The sequence below is a fragment of the Megalopta genalis genome, chromosome 2 (genome assembly GCF_051020955.1).
Source record: "Megalopta genalis isolate 19385.01 chromosome 2, iyMegGena1_principal, whole genome shotgun sequence".
Taxonomy (NCBI): Eukaryota; Metazoa; Arthropoda; class Insecta; order Hymenoptera; family Halictidae; genus Megalopta; species Megalopta genalis.
The window spans coordinates 10,044,492-10,050,495 of NC_135014.1; the positions used below are offsets into that span (position 1 = coordinate 10,044,492).

A 6,004-nucleotide genomic window follows, 5' to 3' on the forward strand; every position below is an offset into this window, starting at 1 on the left:
ATCCTGTATATTTGTGCTTCGGCTTCTTTCATTTTTCCTCCCATCTCGTTTTCAATTTCTCCTTTATTTTCTTCCCATATAATAACTACTAATTACCGTATAAACCGTTCAAATCTCATCGATGCCAATCGTTATATCGCCGTTCTCTCGATTATTTTTTATTTCAATTCCACTGCTTCGCTCAAACGCTCCGCTGATATTCACCATTGTACGCGAGCATCTCAATTCTTACTGTCATTACCGGTTACTGTAATTACCGTCGTTATTATTCCTACGTTATCGTTATTATACAATTTACTATTCCCGCTTTGTAACGACGCGAATAAAAGATCGAACAAAAAGAATCGGAAACGAATCTCCTGAAAATCGATGCCTCGAACCAAGATTAAACCTCGTAGCTACCCGAAGAGTCCGTCAGCGGCGAAGCCGAGAGCGCCGTTCCGAGAGAATTTCCTGCGGAATTTCGCGATCCACGTTGGAAAATCATCTGGTCGAAGAAGCTAGGAAAAGAGCGGACGAGTGAAAGAGCGGACCCGAGGTGCCTGCGAGCCGGTGAGCGAGTCGGAGCGAGTCAGAGAGCCCAGCCAAGCCAGCATTTTCTTGGCCTTTCTCCACCGGTTGCCATTCCCCAAGCGACAACAATCGCTTCCGTGGAAGCCTTGACTGCGTTTTAAATGCGCGGCAGGTAGAGGCCTGCTATGCAAAATCGGCACAAAGGAGAGAGAAAGAGGCGAGACGGATAAAAAGAGAGAGCAAGAGAGAGAGGGAGTGAGAGTGAGAGAGAGAGAGAGAGAGAGAGACCGTAGGCAGGCAGGCAGGCAGGCAGAAACGTCGCCTCTGTTTAAGGCACCCGGGCTGGCAAGAACGTATCTCCTTTCTATCCCTCTCTCCTCTCTTTTGCCATGGTAACAAGGGAACGCCGGTAAATCTGCGAGCGGACAAAGCCTCGCTCCGCGAGTTTTCGATCCCCTAAGACGCGACGTCGGTCCTCCCGATCCTCCGGAAGAGATCGCCGGCCGATCGAGGGGAGGACAGGGATCGCTGGACCCTCTAAGGGTAGAAAAGACGACCGGGGATTTCGCTTTCGACCAGAAAGAAGCTCCTCGCGAAGAAAGAAAGAAGGTTCTCGCGAGGAGGAAAGGTCACCGGTCGCGGGTCTGAAAATCGTGTGCGCGCCCGGTCGATCGTTCGGGGGTTAATACCGGCAACTGGTGGGGGAACGGGGAATCAAGATGGCGTAACCGGCCGCTCTCGACGATCCTCGGCGATCCTCGAAGATCCTACGATCGCGACGAGAGAGCAACCTTTCCGCAGGAGCAACAAGGATCGATCGCGGCTACCGAGAGAACCGATCCGAGCAGGCCGAGTCCAGTCGATTCGACTCGACTCGAGTCGAATCGAGTCGGGTCTCCATGGGCGAGCAGCTCGAGCGAAAGCCGGCTGTGCCCGCTCGCCGGCTGCTATATCGATTGCCGGTGGTGGTGGTGTGCCCATCTTCAAAATGGCGCGGGGATACACGCTCGAAAATCCCGCCTGCGGCGCGCTCCCGGAGCCTCTGGCCCAGCGATTATCGAACGGCTCGCCGAAAAACTGGTCGAAATACGACAGATCGACGCGTTTTGACGACTCGGGACGCGGGTTTCGCAGCTCGCCGAGGGTTCGCATGGCCACCGGAAGTTCCACCGACGTAGAATTCGTTGGCCAGAGGGTTCAGGGACGCGGAGGGCACCCTCCGAAGGGCCTAACCGGACCACGAGGCGCGAGGGGACGGACGTTGACTGTCTTTTGCAGAAGCAGAGAATTTCGGAGCATTTGGGAGCCTTTCGCGGATTTTCAGAGCATTTGGGAGCAGAACAGAGTAGAGCGACCAATATCGGAGCACAGAATAGCACCTCGAAGAATTTCCGAGAATTCCGGAGCATTTGGGAGCCTTTCGCGGATTTTCGAAGCATTCGCGAGCAGAATGGAGAATTTCAGAGCGGAACAGAGTAGAACGACCGATTTCGGAGCATTTCGAAGCATTTCAGAGCACTTGAGAGCAGGAGACCCTGAATGATTTCGTAGGGCACGAAGCCCGGCACTTCTCGGGGGGGTGTCTGTCGGTACTCACCTCGCTGGTCGAGGGCGTCGTGAGTAGCTCGTCGAGGCGGAATCTTTCCCTTGTAGAGCGTCCCTCGCCGCGGCTCGCCACAAGAAACACACTGGGTATATTATTCCGAGAGGGTTTTCGAGGAGCGGCGGGCAATCACCGAAGACGCCGTAGACGAGGACGGCGAAGACAAAGAGGAGGACGACGAAGACAGGTCGCGCAGCGTCTAGACACACGGCAGAAGAGAGCGACGATGTGATATTTTTCCCCGCTGGTCCGCTGGCCAGGCCGGCAAACACACGCGCACGAGGTTGGCGGTCGCGTGGGCGCGGATATCGATATTTATTTTCACCGTCGAAAAACTCGGTGGCTCGAGAGCTCTTGGACGATTCGAGTCGCGGCAGCAACGGAAACAGAAACGACAACGAAAACGACAGCGGCAGCTTCGAAGCGAGAGCGCGTTCGCGAACTCATCCACCAGGCTCGGTAACGCGCGACCGACTGAACAGAGAGAAGCGGAGGGGAAGCGGCGTCCGTCTGTCGGTCCGTCTGTCCGTCCGGCCGTCTTTCTGTCACCAGTATTGCTCTCTCTCTCTCTCTCTCTGCCTCGTTCCTTTCTTTCTTTTTTCCTTCCTTCCTTCTCTCTCTCTCTCTCTCTCTCTCTCTCTCTCTCTCTCGAGCCCTCCGCCTCTCTCTCCTTCTTTCTTTCCACCTCGTCCTTTCCTCTTCGCTGCTGCTGCCGCCCTCGGACTCTCTCGCTCGCTCGTTATCTCTCACTCCCTCAAGCACACACACACACGCACGCACATTCTCGTTCGTTCCTCCTTTCTCGCTCGATTTTTCCTCGCACACACACACACATTCAACAGAGCCTCGTCCTCCTCTCTCGACTACCGGTCGTCTCGCGGATAATCGTGGTCCCGCGACAAAGTACGTAATCACCAACAGGTACACGAGGGCGATTTACACGAACGAGGCACGACGAACCACCAACCGTAGAACCAAACGATTGCACATTACGAGATCGAAGATCCAAGGAAACTCACCCCCGAGCTGGCGAGCCCGAGACTCGATCGATCAATCGGCGAAGAGGCGCACCACCGGCCCGAACAACCACGCCATGCGTGCCGAAAGAGGGAGAAAGAGAAAGAGAGACCGATCGATCGGTTCCCGAGAGAAGACTGTGTGCGACTCTCTCTCTCTCTCTCTCCTTCCTTTGTTCCCGCCGTCCGTCGAGGAGAGAGTTTCGGCTGCGTACCCGCCGAATCCTCTTTGTCCGGTCGATGCAACGCGCGCACCGAGACTGCCCCGAACAGATTCTACCCTCGTGGACCCGAAATCTGCTTCCGATTCGACGATCTTTCTCTCTCTCTCTCTCTCTCTCTGTCTCTCGCGCGCTCTTTCTTTATCTCGAACCGTCGAGCTTTCGAATATCTGCGAGTGTGGTCGGCGTGCTCCGAGAACCGGGAAGAGAGATCGCGTCGTTCTACGGCGACCGCGTTCTGCACTGCTCGACGGTCGGTGAAAGAATGAGCTCCGGGATAGACGGGACAGCGAGGCAGGAACGTACCGGCCAAGCCCGGCACCCCGGGACTCGGTCCGGATGGTGGCAGCCCTGCCGCTCCTCGCCATAGGACCGACGTGTCGCGACAGAGGGGCTCGGAGGGGCTCGAGACTCCAGGGCGGGGTCCCGAGTCCCGAGACTCGACCAGGCCTCCTCCCTGTGCACGAACAACACCGCGACGCGACCGGTCGCCTCGCGAAGAAAGTACACGGATTTTCAGGGTCGGAGATTTTTCCGAGCACCCCGGGGCCCGACATCGGTGCCCCGAAGTCCCGGCGATCGCCTTTACGAACGTTCGACTCTCCGAACTCGAGTCTCCTCCGACCACCCTCCCCACGGCCCACCCGCTGTCGAGTGATGTTTTGTTGGTACGTGTCGGAGTCTTCCCGAGCTGTTCGATTTCGATTTGTCGCTTTGCTCCGAACGAACGGACCGCGGTCAATGAAAAGATTTGCGCATAAAAATCGTCCACATAAAAATGAACGATTCGGGGAAGAGGGGATTATTCGAGCATCGCACCCCCGTTTTTGTAATTTTCGGCAATCGGTGATTGTAAAAATGAGTCGCGAGGATAATCGAGCGTCTTCTCTTCTCTAAGTGTCCAGTTTTGTTTATAAGTTCGAGGAAAATTGGGGAGAGTTTACCGAGAGAAATTTATCTAGAGAAAATTGATCTAAAAGGCATTGGTTAACCCCTTGAACCCCATTAACCCCATCGCTGACTCGCGATGGAGTAATATGAATGTGAAATGATGATTTCTATAATAGTAATGTCCTGTTTACGCGTTCAGTGGCATTCGCTAATTTCACATGGCACGCTCCTTCAATGAGTAATACGAACTTTTGATTGTGTTACGGCATTGTGTGTAAAGTGCTTAATTATTCTTATATGTTCCATGTTGCATTAATAACCTCTCTTGCATTACCGATTCGCGACTACGTTGATTAATGCCTCTCTGTCACGGGTAAATTTCTCAGTGAAATTTTGATTTCAATGTTTAAATACAGCCAATGAAATGTTACAATTTTCTATGAATTTAAAAGACTCCGATTAGCATCCATATTTAGTAGACTATATAAACATGATCGTTGCTGAAACAGTTCTCGTCATTGTAACCGCCGACGAAAAATGGTGCATTCGTAGAGAAATTGATCTGAAGTTGTCTCGTTAGATTCGATTCTGGAGGCGATGATCCATGCGCGAAGCGGAGTGGAGCGGAAGCGGTTCCTCGAAGCGTTTGGGTTCAGGGCAGAACGTATCGGCGAGTAACAATAATAATGATAATAATAACAATAATAATTCGCGGGATTGGTACGCAGGACCAGGGAGATTCGCGAGCTCGGTGAACGACCTACCGTAACACGGGCTCGCGAGAAGCGGGAGGGGAGCAAATCGATTCGCGAAAGTCATCCGCGGCTGCAAGTATCGAGAGCAGCCGGCCCCGAAGAAGCTGTACACGCGGACACGGTGCAACGAGACACCTATTTTCGTGGACATCGTCGGCCGATCGTTCACATTTCCCGCTACGGCTTCGTTAAAAATCTTTGATTCGCGATCGCGGCACGAGAGAACACGAAAACTTGTTAAAAATCAGGATAAATGTCAGCAATAATCAGAATATAATAAAATAATTAATAATAATATACTGTTACTACTACTACTACTACTAATAATAATAATAATAATAGTAATAATAATAATAATAATATAATAATAATAATAGTAATAATAATAATAGTAATAATATAATAATAATAATAATATAATAATAATAAAAATCAGAATAAATAATCCACTATAAAACAGCTGTTTCCCGAGCTCCGTAAATCCAGCGTTAACCCGGCGTAAAATTCCTTTCATCGCGTTTTCTCGTGCAACGAGATCGCTGGTTCGAGATTCCGTAATAGAAAGCCGCGGTAGAAAATTTCGGCGATCGATTTTATCCGACGATGTCCAAGAAAATAGACGTCTGGTTGCGCGGTGCGCGCCGGTGTGCAGCAGCAGCGGTTGCCGGCGAGTATCGGAGTCACGAGGCGATTATCCGGTGGCCGTTGTCGTCAAGTAATCTCCGGCGATTGCTACTACGCAAGCAAGCAAGCAAGCGTTCTACCTGGAAATCGTTGGTTCTTTAAGCAACGGCGAACGCGACGACGACGACGACGGTGGTGGTCGCTCAAGCGGAACAAAATACGCGCGTATATACCTGCCGGTGCGGCGCGGCGCGGCGTGGCGCGGAGCGGAGCGGTGCGCCTACAACTGGTCTACGAGCAGTCGCCTTTCGCCTTTCCTGTCTCCTGTCTCCTGTCCTGTCCCTGTCCCGACCGGTGACTAATGCGAAAACCGGCGGGTGC

General features: G+C 52.4%; 1 protein-coding gene across 1 annotated transcript in view; it reads right to left on the reverse strand.

Annotated features, from left to right (window-relative positions):
* The window catches only part of LOC117226563 (uncharacterized), a 59,231-nt gene extending 56,572 nt beyond the window's left edge, over positions 1-2,659 (reverse strand). The window contains exon 1 of the mRNA XM_033481026.2: positions 2,111-2,659. The gene's annotated coding sequence lies outside the window, so the exon portion shown is untranslated. The remainder of the gene's footprint in view (positions 1-2,110) is intronic.
* Positions 2,660-6,004: the final 3,345 nt, after the last annotated feature.